The 15,005-nt window shown below is 35.1% G+C and overlaps 1 long non-coding RNA gene and 1 other non-coding gene across 2 annotated transcripts; one reads left to right on the top strand and one right to left on the bottom strand.

Moving 5' to 3' along the window:
• Positions 1-248: 248 nt before the first annotated feature.
• Trnaw-cca lies at positions 249-320 on the top strand. The gene has a single exon. It is a non-coding gene; the product is annotated as a tRNA-Trp (tRNA).
• Positions 321-6,394: 6,074 nt separating this feature from the next.
• On the bottom strand, positions 6,395-6,745 carry LOC123667842. Its single transcript, XR_006745483.1, has 2 exons — positions 6,524-6,745; positions 6,395-6,443 (listed from the first exon to the last, which is right to left on the bottom strand). It is a non-coding gene; the product is annotated as an uncharacterized LOC123667842 (long non-coding RNA).
• Positions 6,746-15,005: the final 8,260 nt, after the last annotated feature.

The raw sequence follows: 15,005 nt of genomic DNA, 5'->3' as shown, positions 1-15,005 counted from the left end.
AAACGCGGTTTTGGAAACGCTTTTGGCTGACCGTTGTTCCCGCGGACTTCCCTCGTTTGAAGCATTTTTGTTAGACGAAGCACCCTGTTGACGTCGCCAACGACTATAAGTAATGAGTCCGTACGCACGTAATCTCATTTTAGGATTTATTTTTTGAAGTTACGCGATATTGCGTAATCACGAATGAAATGTTAAATTGAAATGTTTGAATTTATAAACCTATTAGTTATTTCATCTTATCTCACACCGACTCCGTGGCGCAACGGTAGCACGTCTGACTCCAGATCAGAAGGTTGCGTGTTCAAATCACGTCGTGGTCAATATCTTATTTTTCGTTTTTTATTTTTAAGTTTTTGTTTATTTATTTTGTGCATTTAATTTTCTTTAATTACTTACACAGGTACTTAAGGTACAAGGTTTATTTGTTTAAAAAATAGTCTTAGGTTAATGATATTTGAATAACATAAATTAAAAATAATGATAATAAAATTAAATAAATGTTATTGTTTTTTTAACCGACTTCAAAAAGGAGCTTATCAATTCGGTTGGCATCTTTTCTGTATACTATATTATGTACACCGATTATGCCATGAGTTCTAATCTGATTTACGTGATTCTTTTTTTGTTCGATGCGGAATAGTTGCCATGCGGTCACATAAAAATGTGATTCAGTTTGGTTCATTATCAGTAGTTTTTATTTTACGAGCATTTTTGTCAACTTGAACGATGTAGATTTTATGTGCTAACTCAAAACTTTTTACTGGGTGTATCGATTTTGTAGCATATATTTTTAATAGCACAGTTATGCATTAGCGTTGCTATTTACTTTTCTAGGCGACTGATTTAATTTTTTGGAATACCCTCATATTGTATTACGTCGCGGTTCACCTTAGGGGGTAGTTGTGTCGCAACGCGCTGGGTTTGCTGTATATAAGCCTCAGGGCGAGTGTTTGCGGTCTTTTTTGGGTTGGATTCTCTCGCCGTTCGGGATGGTACCGATAAAATCTGCGTTCCATTTATTGTGGGTGAGTCATTGTAGTTTCTTATGGTATAAGCTTTGCATTAATGTAAGTTGATTTTGTAGTTTTTGAAAAAGAAGATTAAGATTCTGTAGGATTTTTTTTACTCTCTCTCTTGTGGTCTCGTGTTGGGAATTGTGGGTGACTCTCTGGCCCAACGAACAAATTTTTAACACGTAGCACTAGCGCCCAACGTAAATTCTCTAATATTTAAAATTATTTGTTTGTCGGTGAATTATTTTAATTATTTTATTTTGAAGGGTATCGCATTGGCACTCAATTTTTTTTTCTTATTCCTGGCAAGTGGTTTTCTCTGGGTATGGAAAGGATCTTGTCCTTGTGTCTTTGTGTGTTTTGTGTTTTGTGAATTGTGTTAAATTATTACTTTTCATTTTTATTAATTAAATTTGATTACTGTTTCGTTTAGGTTGTGTATTTATATTAGTATGTTTAAAATTTAAAGTTAATATTTAAAAGTTTTTATTTGAATTTAAAAGATTTGTACGAGCGTAGTCACGGTTTTTGCATTGTTAATCGTTCCTTGATAAAAATTTTCAGTTACCTACTTTTGGATTAATTATTTCTTGCTCAATAATTTTTTGCCGTAACTAAATTTTTTTGACTACCCTCTATTAACGAATATTTTTGCTTACTTTGTACTTCTTTGTTACATTTTAACATTAATTTAAATGGAACTTTTTTTTTGTACTTTTTGTTTCGTTTAAATTTTATTATTGTGCTACGATGACTCACTTAATAAAATTCGTATCCCTGCCTAAGGCTGAGTTAGAATATGAGGTGGTTGTTCGGAATGAGGAGCCAGCTGCCACGGTTTTAGCTTTACGTAAACAAATATTACAATTATCGGAATTGTTACCGTCAGAGGAGATTTTGGTCAGTCCGTTGGATATTATAACCGATTTGGGCGGTATTAGTGACACTTTGATAAAAGTGAAATCAATTATTAATTCTAATCTGAATTTTAATAGTTTATTGAGGGCAGAGAATTTGTTGGCTCATTTGTATCATAGGGTTGGCAGATTGGATGAGGATGAGGTTAAGAAGAATAGGGACACTTACGATTTGTGTGTTGATCAATTTAATAATTATTGTGGGGTAGTTAATAAATTAAAATCGTCTAATAAATCTCCATTTCTTACAGTTTCTTCGTTATCATCTAGTAATCCCTTGAATGTAACGGTTCATTGTGATCATAACAGTTTAGGAGATTTAAGTAAAATTAAATTCGACGGTAAATCTTGCGTACGCTCTTTTATACGCCGGGTTACGGAACATTGTACTATTCATCGCGTTGCGGATGACAAAGTTTTATCTTTTGCGTTGCAGCTGTTTGTTGGCGATGCTTTAAAATGGTATAGGAGTGTGTGTGCTGGGGTTTCAGATTGGCAAGTAGTTTTAGAATATTTGCGTAGGGACTTCGATAAACCAGATTTTGATTACAAATTATTAAGGGAAATTCAAAATAGAACACAGGGGGTGAATGAGTCTATTGTAAATTATTTGGCTGTTATGGAGGAAATGTTTAACAGATTGACTACTCCTCCTGAGGAAAAATTTAAATTAGAAATTTTATTACACAACGTTAGACCTTGTTACGCAGGGATGTTAGCGTCATCGGATATAACGTCAATTGATCAGCTTAGGAATGTGTGTCGTAATTATGAGTATGTTCAAAGTAGACTTATAGATTTTCACGAACCACAGAATGTCTCGGATGATTTAGTTGCACCTGATTTAGCTTATAATACTGGCGTTAAAAACGTTTTTAAAAGTTCATTTAATAAAAATTTAATTATTCGAATAATTTTAATAATCAGGGGTATTTTAATAAAAATAATCGTTTTAATTCTAATCGTTTTGTTCCTTCAGCGCATAAATACTCTCGTCAATTTTCGTCTCCTACTAACTCGTCTTACAATAATTCTCATACATCATTGCCGTCTCAGCGTAAACATTCTGTGCCTAGTAATAATAGCAATAGTAAAATTCAGCCGAGCATTAATTCCATCGGTGATCGCGCGTCGAATCGTACTGTTTATTGTCAACGTTGTAAATCGTTTTCTCACTCTTATGCCGATTGTTTTAAGGATCGGAATGCTGTGTTTTGTTTTGGTTGCGGAGAGCCTAATGTGAAGCGTCCCGATTGTGTTAAATGTAAATCGAAATATAATAATGGGGTTAATAATTCAAAAAACGAGTAAGTTGGAACCGAGTTAAAACTAGTAATAATATTAATTTTTCTAAATCTGATTGGGATTCTTGGCTTAAAACAATTTCAATTTATTTTTTATCGTATAAATTAAACTCGGTTCTGTGTAATGATAATTGTATTGAAAATAGGCCTTATGCTGTTATACATATAGATGACATTAAGTTGTCGGGTCTCTTAGACACTGGTGCGTCTATATCAATTTTGGGGGGTAATTTTTATAAGGATTTCTTACAACGAGGGTATACTCTTTTTAAAGATAATATTATTTCTGCGGTTGTGGCTAACGGGAACAAGTTGTTTTCTCTTGGTTACTTGTGTTTACCGGTTGCGTTCGAAGATCAACTTCATTTTATAAAATTTTTTGTTTTTCCGGAAATTAAATCAGATATCATTTTAGGCATTGACTTTTGGAAAATATTCAAAATTTGTCCGAAATATATTAATCAATTAGTTTTAAACAAGAATCTATTTTGTGTAATAATTCGGATGACGTCATTACCGGTTATGAACATTTAAATAGCGATCAGTGTTCAATTGTTGATAGCATTATTAATCAGTTTCGTGCTGTTTTTTTTGAGCGTAAAGGTTGACTACCGAGGTTACCCTTAGAATTGATACTGGGGATGCTGTTCCCATTAAGCAACGATATTATCGGATGTCTCCTGAGAAACAAGGAATTCTTTCGGAGGAGGTTGATAAGATGCTTGAGTTGGATGTCATCGAACCCTGTCAGAGTGAGTGGAGTTCTCCGGTACTTTTGGTTCCTAAGGGAAAGGATACGGGTAGCTATCGGTTATGTTTGGATAGTCTGAAACTGAATGCGGTAACCAAAAAGGATGCATATAGTTTGCCTTATATATCAGAAATTTTAGATAATCTTAAGGATGCTCATTATTTGTCAACAATCGATTTTTGTAGTGCCTTTTTTCAAACTCAGATTCAGGAATCGGATAGGGATAAAACGGCTTTTTATATTCCGTCACGTGGTACATTCAGGTTTAAACGTATGGCGTTTGGTTTAACTAACGCACCTGCCACTCATCAGAGATTAGTAGATAAGTTGTTTGGAAACTGTTTCGGGGTTAAAGTTTGTTGTTATGTTGATGATTTAATAATTGCAACCGCGGATTTCAATGAACATGTTTCTATTTTATTACAAATATTGGAAATTTTAAAAGAATGTAATCTTACTATTAATTATGATAAATGTCGTTTTTTTAGGAGTCAGTTGAAATATTTGGGGTATGTAATCGATAAACACGGGTTGCGTATGGACCCGGATAAGGTTTCTGCAATAGTTAATTTTCCCACTCCAACCAATATTAAGGGTTTAAAACGTTTTTTAGGGACAGCGTCGTGGTATCGTCGTTTCATTAAGAATTTCAGTACTTTGGCGGCACCGTTAAATAAATTAACTTTTACTCGTAAGGGTGCACCTCCATTTAAATGGACGGAGGAGGCGGATTGTTCTTTTAGAAAGCTTAAGGAGTGTTTGTTCTCTGCTCCTGTTCTCAGGTGTCCTAATTATAACGAACCTTTTGAAGTTCACACGGATGCGAGTAGTTATGGGATTGGTGCGATGCTCTCTCAGACCTTTGAAGGGAAAGAACATCCTGTCGCATATATGAGTAGGTCACTTACCCAGCCGGAACAAAATTATGGTATTACGGAACGGGAAACATTGGCGGTTTTGGCAGCGGTCGAACATTGACGTTGTTATCTCGATAATGGTAAAAAATTTACAGTTTACACGGATCATAGTGCCCTTAAGTGGTTTTTATCATTGTCAAACCCGTCGGGTCGTTTGGCTCGGTGGAGTACTAGGTTATCAGAGTTTAACTTTGAGATTAAACATCGTAAGGGTTGTGATAATGTCATTCCTGACGCGTTAAGTCGTTCGGTTCCCGTGAGTAGTATATTTTCAATTTCAAATTATAAAGGTAATGATAAATGGTTTCTTAACATTTTTAATGGCTGCGCTAATAAGCCAGCATCGTTTTAAAATTATTGTATTAAAAATGATAAATTATTTAGATTGTCTAAAAATAAAAATTATTTAACATCGGAGTTTGATTGGAAGGAGGTGATTCCTATGGAACATCGTTCGGAAATAATATCAATTAATCATGATGTTCCCACTGCGGGTCATTTGGGTATGTTTAAAACTCTTAAAAGATTAAATTTAAAGTACTTTTGGCCGAAAATGTATAAAGATGTTTTAAATTATGTCAATAATTGTTCTAAGTGTCTAGAATATAAAGCTCAAAATCATTTGACATTAGGTGTCATGGGTCGTCCTAAGAATTGTGTCCGTCCTTGGCAGGTTATTTCAATTGACATTATGGGTCCATTGCCTATTAGTAGAAAACAAAATAATTATATATTGGTTGTAACTTGTTGTTTTTCAAAATTTTGTTTAATTTTCCCTATGAAGCGCGCAACTTCCAAAGTAATAATTAAGTTAATTGAGGATAATGTTTTCTTAGTTCATGGTATTCCACAGTCGGTAATATTGGATAATGGTACGCAATTCATTAGTAATGAGTGTATCAAATTTTTAAAAGTTATAATGTTCCTAATGTGATTTGTGGCACAAAATCTCAAATATTAAGGCTAAAACATACAAATAAAATACTATTAATGGATCAACCTATTGAAAGGGTGTGGGAAGCACGTAACCTTGGCTTACAGATGGACTGTAATCTTAGATTTGAGAATCACATCATTGGACTAGTGAGAGATTGTTTTTACCGCTTAAAAATTCTTTACAATGTGAGAGATCACCTGGGAGTAGATTTACGTATTCGCCTTACTGAGTCACTGATATTGTCCAAGTTGAATTACACAGATATTGTATATGGACCTCGTTTGACCGCCAAAACACAGAGACTTGTACAGAGAATCCAGAATGCCTGTGCTCGCTTCTGCTTCGATATTCCCTTTAGAGAACACGTTACTCCTTACTTAAATGTACACTCGATTTTAAAAATGAAACACCGTCGCAAATTTCACTTAGCTTGTCTTCTTTTCGATCTTTTAAGGCGTAAGGAGCCGTCATATTTGTATGAAAAGCTCATTTGGATGTCAAGCCATAGGACTTGTGAATCGCGACAATGTTCCATACAACTTGTTGTACAAAAGCACAAGACAGCCTCTTTCAGGGGCAGCTTCCGCTATGCTGCCTCCAGGTGCTGGAACAACATACCCCCACCAATTAGGAATACACAAAGTTTTCTCAAATATAAATTAAAATTGAAAGAATATATTTTACATTGCCAGCAAAGCCAGGAAAATTTTGTGCACGATGTAAGTGTAATTTGATTTTTGTTGTACAGTACATTATTAAGGCTTATTGAATTGTGATTGATCCGATCGGTACTGCATGGCGGACTCGTATGTAAATTGCTTTGTACTGATTGAGATATCTCGAGTCAGTGAGTTGACGCGATTTACAAGATGGCCGTTACGATTGTTTATTTTGGCCGATTACTACGTGTCAATCCCTGTCATTGAACGTTTCGTTTCATGCCTGTAATTATAGGTTATTATTTTATTTATTTATTTTTTATTTTATTTTTTTTCTGTACCTTTTTCATTTTGTTTAAAACGTAAAAACGCATATTTAAATACAATTTCAATCTAATCAAGTATTATTGTTTGCTTTGTAAACTAATTGGTGATTTTCAAAACCATATATTTATCCGATTTGTTGAAATTAGTGAGAGTGTATTGGAACATATCAAATGTCACCGTACCCATCCTATGTGAAATGGATTATGGATAACGTATTATTTATTTTACCTAGCAAGCGTTATTTATGTGTATATTCCGATTCTGTATGGTATGTGGTGTTGGTGCGACCGTGTTGTCACCCGACGGCTCAAGCGGAAGATCGGCGCTGACAGCTCTGTCAGCATATGCCGAGCTTGAGACCGGGTTTGCGATATCCTCATTGTATAATTTAATTGTTTAGCTTAATGGATATGTAATATTGATTTATGTGGATGTTGCAAATAAAAGAGTATTATTATTATTATTATTATTATTAATGTTCATTTTACTCCACGTTATACTCCACAGGTTAATCCGGTTGAGAGATATAATCGTACTATTTTAACTTGTATTGCATCCTTTGTCGATGAGGATCATAGATCGTGGGATAGGTACTTACCTCAAATTCAATTTGCAATTAACAGCGCGGTGAATGAAACTACGGGTTTCACTCCGTCCTTTTTAGTTTTCGGTAGGGAGTTAGTGTCGTGTGGTTCGCATTATTTCGACTCTGATAGTATAGAAAATATGATTTTTACTCCTCGTGACTGTTATGCGGAGAACTTAGGTCGGTTGGCGAGTATTTTCGATAAAGTTCAATTTCGGTTGTATGCCGCACATTTAAAAAAATACTTCAAGTTATAATTTGCGTCGTAGGACTGCGGAATTTAATGTTGGTGATCTTGTTTATAAGAAAACTTACTTCTTGAGTGATAAAGATAAATACTTTTCTAAGAAATTAGCGCCTAAATTTATCAAATGTCGAATTGTTGGTAAAAGGTCTCCTCTTGTATACGTATTACAGGATATGAATGGTAAAGATCTTGGGGTTTGGCATATTAAAGATTTGAAGTTAACAGGAAGTTCTGGTAGTAAGGGTAATTGATATTGTGTTTTCTTTTTGTTTTAAATCTATATTACGTATTCCATTTTTGAGACGGGTGATGATCTCATTTTTTTTATTTTGTGCTTATACAAGTACATGACTTATGATAGTTGTGTGTTGGGTACATCTCTAATGTACTTTTGGTGTTTATTTTTGTTGAGTTATTCCACTGAGCAATAACTTAATTTGTGTGTGTTGGGTGCATCTCTAACGTATCTACTCACTCATATTATTTTGTTTAAAGCCTACGCCATAAGTTGTTGTTGTTGTTGTGTTACAACTTAACTCTGAAACGGGTGGCGATTCCACATATTATTTTATTCTATCGAATATATATTCGATTCTAATTGTGTTATGCACATTCTAAAGCCTACATCGGGAATACGATATTAAATATGGATTAAAAGAAAAACAAAAAATAATTGTTAAATTAAAAATTTTAAGTAGTTGCTGAGTCGTGCTCATATATAGACTGTCACTCTGTGTGTCAGGGCGTTAATTGTCTAGGTCGGTTAACGCACATTGATAGTTGAATTTCAGGATGTTGTATGTTAGTGACGTATGATTGGGTCGTAAGACAGTGTTGCAGTGAATTCAAAATTATATGTGGTGTTTTTGTAATTCGATTATCTCTTATGATTAATCTATCAAATTTTTTTTTTCTCTTAGTATGGAGTTAAATTTTATAATCCCTTCCTGAGCTTACCAGATTCTCTCCTTACATTAGTTTTTTTAGAATTTAGCCAGAGTTGCAAAATTCTTCTCTGTCGGGGGGAGGGGGGGGGTATTGTAGCATATATTTTTAATAGCACAGTTATGCATTAGCGTTGCTATTTACTTTTCTAGGCGACTGATTTAATTTTTTGGAATACCCTCATATTGTATTACGTCGCGGTTCACTTTAGGGGGTAGTTGTGTCGCAACGCAACTGTATATAAGCCTCAGGGCGAGTGTTTGCGGTCTTTTTTGGGTTGGATTCTCTCGCCGTCTGGGATGGTAGCAATAAGATCTGCGTGCCATTTATTGTGGGTGAGTTATTGTAGTTTCTTATGGTATAAGCTTTGCATTAATGTAAGTTGATTTTGTGAGTTTTTGAAAAAGAAGATTAAGATTCTGTAGGATTTTTTTTTACTCTCTCTCTTGTGGTCTCGTGTTAGGAATTGTGGGTGACTCTCTGGCCCGACAAGCAATTTTTTAACACGTAGCAATTTTGATTGTTTTTTTTTTAATCGAAAGCTAATTCCTGTCATATGGTCCTATTGAAATATGGTGGAGATCTTATGAGTACTTTTTGAGTAAATATTGATAACGCGTCTTTACTTTGACTATTTTTTCGTCTACCTACGTTGTATTAGTAGATGTAATTCAAGTTAGTTTTTTCGTTTGCGAGTAAACACTCGAAATACAAACTTACGTAGAAAAAATATAAATAAAAAAGATGTACAAAGGCGATCTTATCACTGAAAGAGCGATTACCCTCCAGACAACCTTTAGTAGCAGCGGTCAGGAAGTGGACAAATATTACGAACAAATCCAGTTAAATTATATACTTAATTGCTCAAAAAAAAATAGTGTACAGAAAATTACACGTAAAGTTGATGGCAAAGGTGGAAAATTGTGTGTGCAACACATTTATCATTCGTCACACACGACACAAGTGAAACTTCTAAAAAAGTAGCGAGAGATCACAGTATCGTGAAACAGGTTGTAAGCGTCATACAAAATGCGTCGATTACGCGTTTTGAGCAGTAAAGTATTCTATCTCATTCTCGTCTACACATTTATGTGTTTGTCTCTCTATCGTGACGCATTTTCGTTTCATTTATTTCTATTCGATTCTAAAGGAATTTCACGTCAAAAATCAGTCATGATAGCATCATCATCATCACTACAGCTACTACGTACAGTCCTATCGAGTACGCCATCATATAGCTTATGATCCTTTTTTGTGTCTGCTCCTTGTACTGCCTATCCTCTTCCATACTTTTAATTTTATTTTCGAGCTCATCCAGTATTTCCATTGTTGTTTTCTTGCGCTGGAAAAAAAGACGATTTAAAAATATTGTATTTGTATTTTTAATTAGTAACTGGATGGCAAAAGCGAGAGATCAAGTCTGGTGGCTGATGATGTCATATTTCTTTACTCGTGGACAACACTAGGGACATTATTAAGTAATTTGCCGCCCTTTAGAGGGTCAGAGGTAGGGTCTTCAGCCTGCTTACGATGCTTCTGGTGTTGCAGCGTCTATAAGCTACGGTAATCGCGTACCATCAAGTAGGCCGTACGCTTGTTTGCCGACCTAGTGGTAAGCACCTAAGAAGTTATACTTCATCGGCTAGCTAACTTCACGTTGGTAACTTCTTCTTCGTTGACTAGCTAACTTCAGGTTGTTGGTTTGTTGCATCCTAAACATTTACTCTCACCATTTTTCCCTAACGCGCAAAAAGAAGTAAAACTTCAAAAATGTCTAATTTTGATACTAAGCTTCCTTTTTATAGGTTGTCCGAAAGAAATGGCTAATTAGCCATAAGTCCGCCCATTGTACTTCACTGTCTGTAACTATCTTTATGCTTCGTTTGTAATATATTTGTGGTGTACAATAAAGTATAAAGTGATAAATAAATAAATAATGACAGATCGCTTAATAGAAAGGTGATGTCTATCAAGGCTAAGAAGAGATCAATTTATTGAATATTGTTTTTAACTTAAGGTTATTGTGTAACACTGGGTACATTAAGTAGATACCTAACGTTATAACTTAGAGACTTTTAAAAAATTATTTGATTTTGCTACCATGACGATAACACAGTTCCGCTACCAACTTGAAACTTAAAAAGCCAACCGGTAGCACGATAACCATCCAACTGCTGGCTTTGAAATACACAGGCCGAAGACGGGCAGCAGCGTCTTCGGTGCGACAAAACCAGCCCTGCGGTCACCAACCCGCCTGCCCAGCGTGGTGACTATGGGCACAACGCATGAGTTCACGTTATTTTTTGCGTAAACTTGTGGAGGCCTATGTCCAACAGTGGACTTTGGTAGGCTGAAAAGATGATGATGAAATGATGAATGAGTAATTTAGGTCCAGCTTTAAATTCCGTGGGTTTTTTGCTTAAGATGATAATCTTTAGTACGATAGTACGAAATATTTAATTCAGCAAGCATTGACATTTTTTTGTGAAAAAATGAAATTTAAGCACACCTTTTTTATTAAAATTATCAAATAAAATTACTTATAATTGTACGATTCTAATATTGTACTTATAAATTTGAAATGACTAACAAAATGATGCGAGCTGTTCGAGTAAAAAAACATAAAATAATTGTTATATTGAAAGCATTGGAAACCGGGGTAGAGCAGTAGGTTATAATTTAAATTGATTTCTTTTGTTATTCTGATATTTTTAAAATGCCGAGGCCTTTGAAAAGTAACGATATTTTGTTACACCATGAAGGCTGGTTTAGTTTAAAATTACGTCAACATTCACATTTTCGTCTGTCAGTCAAAAGAGATTCAATACGATATGGTCTGGTACACGGCATTGTTTTCATTCTATATGTTACAAAATAAACTTTAGGTCTCTATAGTTTTTTTTTTTTAAATACAATGATTGGCTCGCGTTTGACCACTATTTAACGTGATGATAAGTTAAAATGCAGTCTGGGATGGAGCAGGCTTACCTAGAAGTAACCTATTCTCTCACGTCTTAAAGATCCCCAGGTTATAGTTTTCCGGAAACACAGTTAGATGTTTAGAGTTGGATGGCCCGCGCGGTTGGCTTAGCTTAATAGTTGGATATATTTTCGTCCCTGTGTGTCCTATTCTGTTTAGGCCTGTGAAATGATGACTGTCGGTTGGAGAATATATTACCTACTATGAGTAACGATTGCTATCTATAATATATATAAAAGCGAAAGGTCACTCATCACGAAATCTCCGAAACTATAACACCAACAAACTTGAAATTTGGCAGGTTCCTTATAAGACGTAGACATCCGCTAAGAACGGATTTTACGAAATTAGACTCCTAAGGGGGTAAAATGGGGGTTAGAAGTTTGTATGAAAGTCCTATGTTTTTGAAGTAAGAGACTTCAAATTTAAAATTTATGCTCTGTAGATAGTGAGAAGGTGTTCAAATAATGCATCTTTAGAAATCAACTCCCTTTTAGGGTTAAAACGGGGTATGGTAAGTTGACTCACTCATCACGAAATCTCCGACGCTATAACAGCACAATCTTGAAATTTGGCAAGTAGGTTCCTTATAGGGCGTAAACATCCGCTGAGAACGGATTTTACGGCACTCGACCCTTAAGGAGATAGAACGGGGGTTGGAAGTTTGTATGAAAGTCCTATGTTATTAAGTTAAGAGATTTAAAATTTAAAATGTGAGCTCTATAGATGGTGAGGAAGTGTCCAACGAATACATCGTAATCTATATATATAAAAGAGAAAGGTCACTGACTCACTCATCACGAGAACTCAAAAACCGCTGGATGGTCCTCCATCCATCCAAGATGGACAAAGATGAAATTTGGCAGGGATGTAGATTATAGTTAGTAGACGTCCGCTAAGAACGGATTTTGCAATATTCCACCGCTAAGGGGGTTTAATTGGGGTTGATAGTTTGTATGAAACATATACAGCAGCTATAAGTTCGCCTGTATAGAGAGGTTTTATGAAAATAACTATTAAATTATACTAAATTGTGCGTTTGAAAAAGTTACTCAGAGTGATAAGCATTTCAAGTGACTGAAATAAAAAAATAATTTGCGTTAAGCAGCTTAATAGTAATGCATATCTTTATAACCACGTGGACGTAGTCGCGGGCAACAGTTAGTGTATTATAAAACAAAGTCCCCAAAAGCGTATGTGATCGATTCCCTCAAAATCTACTGAACGGATTTTCATGCGGTTTCACCAATGGAGAGAGGGCTACAAGAGGAAGGTTTATGGAACGGCTAAGCCGATTTTGATGAGAGTTTCACTGGTAGTTTACCGGGAAAACTTTGTGACAAACTGATTTCAATGCGGGCGAAGCCGCGGGCACAGCTAGTCCATATATATTTATTATAGCAACCGGGACCGACAGTTTAACGAGCTCTCAGAGACACGGTGTTAGTAAAGTTTAAGTAGTAAAAAAAAATCTTATTTTTTAACCGACTTCCAAAAAAGGAGGAGGTTCTCAATTCGACTGTATTTTTTTTTTATGTATGTTACATCAGAACTTTTGACCGGGTAGACCGATTTCGACAAATTTTGTTTTAATCGAAAGGTGGTGTGTGCCAATTGGTCCCATTTAAATTTATTTGAGATCTAACAACTACTTTTCGAGTTATATCTAATAATGCGTTTTTACTTGACGCTTTTTTCGTCGACCTACGTTGTATTATACCGCATAACTTTCTACTGGATGTACCGATTTTGATATTTCTTTTTTTGTTGGAAAGGGGATATCCCTAGTTTAGTACCGTGATTGATTATTACCGTGAAGGAAACCAGGATTTGATGATGGGATCCCAGAGAAATCGAGGGAAACTCTCGAAAATCCGTAATAACTTTTTACTGGGTATACCGATTTTGATAATTTTTAATTAAATCGAAAGCTGATGTTTATCATGTGGTCACATATAAATTTTATCGAGATCTGATAACTACTTTTGAGTAATCTTTGATAACGCGTAGTTGCTTGACTATTTTTTCGTCGATCTACGTAGTATTACTTGTCGATGTAATTGAAGTCGGTTTTTTTTCGTTTGCGAGCAAACACAATTATTTTTATGTATGTTACATTAGAACTTTTAATCGGGTGGACCGATTTCGACAAATTTTGTTTTAATCGAAAGGTGGTGTGTGTCAATTGGTCCCATTTAAATTTATTTGAGATCTAACAACTACTTTTCGAGTTATATCTAATAATGCGTTTTTACTTGACGCTTTTTTCGTCGACCTACGTTGTATTATGCCGCATAACATTCTAGTAGATGTACCGATTTTTTTGTTGGTAAGAGGATATCCCTAGTTTGGTACCATGATAAGGAAACCAGGATCTGATGATGGGATCCCAGAGAAATCGAGAAAAACTCTCGAAAATCCGCAATAACCTTTTACTGGGTGTAGCGATTTTGATAATTTTTGATTTAATCGAAAGCTGATGTTTATCATGTTTTTTTTTTTTTTTTTTTATTCTTAATTATAGCCATACAGCCTTAAAGGCTAAGTCGGCTCATAAGTCTTAAATACTATATCTGTATACATTTATTTACATAGTTTGGTCGTCTGAGTCTGATTGTCTGAGGAACATAGAGTGAAATATGAAGCTGAGTGTTCTATCACTGAAAGTAGTTGTAAATTTAGAGCTAAAAACGTTATGAAAAAAGAAAAAGAGGTTTTCCCTGCCACAACCAATTTCTGTTAAGAGTTCCTGTCTCAAGGGTTCATTTCTGGTACATTCCATGAGTACATGGTAAAGATCTTCATGGGAGCCACAGACGGTACAATTAGGACTATTAGCTTTTCGTATAAGATAAAGAAAACAATTAAGTGGAAGGTGGTAGGATCGAACTCTAAAAGCAAGTGAAAGGTCTCGTTTGTTAAGTTTAATTTTACAGAACCACGGAATATTTGGCGGTTTATCTGACAAAGTTCGGTACCACAAGCCTTTATCCCCAGATTTATCTTGAAAATATAAGTCCCATGCTGAGTAGGCTCTTTTCTTAATTAGACCCAGGAAATCAGTATAGTGGGAAATCACGTCGATTGGAATCCCATCATATGATGCTGTTTTTGCCAAGACGTCGGCCATCTCATTGCCACGAATACCGACGTGAGATGGCACCCACTGAAGTCGGACATTTACCCCATTACGTATTAATTTTAAAATACACTTAATAATGTGGAAAGCCTCATTTCTTCCTAATCCATTCTCGGCACAGGAAATTAGATGGTACAAACTACTTTGGGAATCTGAAACTATAAGTACATTCTTGTATTCTGAGCTTTCTATATATGACAGAGCCTCTCGAATTGCTATAAGTTCCAGACTAATTATTGGAATATATGAATTTGAAACAGTAAATTTGGCTTGAAAATTGTTT

Source organism: Melitaea cinxia, chromosome 29, assembly GCF_905220565.1.
Source record: "Melitaea cinxia chromosome 29, ilMelCinx1.1, whole genome shotgun sequence".
Lineage (NCBI taxonomy): Eukaryota > Metazoa > Arthropoda > Insecta > Lepidoptera > Nymphalidae > Melitaea > Melitaea cinxia.
This window is presented reverse-complemented; position numbering and strand designations above follow the sequence as displayed.